Source organism: Acartia tonsa, chromosome 1 (assembly GCF_053477335.1).
Source record: "Acartia tonsa isolate MP-2025a chromosome 1, ASM5347733v1, whole genome shotgun sequence".
Taxonomy (NCBI): Eukaryota; Metazoa; Arthropoda; class Copepoda; order Calanoida; family Acartiidae; genus Acartia; species Acartia tonsa.
Window position 1 is genome coordinate 28,063,596 of NC_137260.1, and position 541 is coordinate 28,064,136.

Below are 541 nucleotides of genomic sequence, written 5' to 3' on the forward strand. Positions count from 1 at the left end.
AACAAATAGACACACATCCTTCTACTTTTATATAGCTTTAATCAAATAAAAGCAAAATATTTTATATTATTTATTTTATTTTATCAAATTCAATAATGAAAAAAAAATTGATATATTAATTTTAAGGTAGGAGCCGGAGCTGTATTTCCAAATACGGCTCCGTGGAGCCGGAGCCGCATCAAAATTATACGGCTCCGGCACCTTGCAAAAATTATATCTTTTTTAAACTGACAAAAACCATCAAAATCCGTTAAATGGACTAGATATTATCTTTTAAAAAATGTGATTAGTTCCAGTTGGGTTAAGTACGGGTTAGGAGAGGCAGGGTTCAAGGTTTTGGGGGTGATTTTGCGATATCAATCTATAAATAAAGCTTAAATATTTCTTCACAAAAACTACCCGTGTTCGCTGAGATGGAAAACATCGTCTATTTTTGGTTAAAAAAAATATGATCTTAATCCTATAAAACACTTCACATACTAAAACATTTTAACTTCTGAAAAAAAACACACAATACAAATAGAGAAAAAATAACAATTAA